Here is a 299-nt window from a genome sequence, read left to right on the forward strand (position 1 = left end):
GCTCAGGGGCACTGGGAAAGGGGACGGGGTGGGACAGGGTGAGGGGACTAGGGGAGGGGTCTTGGGAGAGGGGACGGGGATCAGTATCCCTGGGGAGAGAGTGGAGTCGGGGGGTTAGGGGAGGGACCCGGGCGGGAGGGGGAGGCCACAGGAGGGCAGCCAGCGGCGTGGAGTCTGGGGAGCTGGGGGAGGAGCCCCAAGAGGGGGACGGAGCCCAAGGACGCGTGAGAGAGCGGGGGTGGGGACGGGTTGTTTAGATCCCGCCGAAGGGGACCCAGGGGAAAAGAAGCGGGGCGGGG

This window comes from Galeopterus variegatus, unplaced genomic scaffold (genome assembly GCF_000696425.1).
Source record: "Galeopterus variegatus unplaced genomic scaffold, G_variegatus-3.0.2 Scaffold216, whole genome shotgun sequence".
NCBI classification, from domain to species: Eukaryota; Metazoa; Chordata; class Mammalia; order Dermoptera; family Cynocephalidae; genus Galeopterus; species Galeopterus variegatus.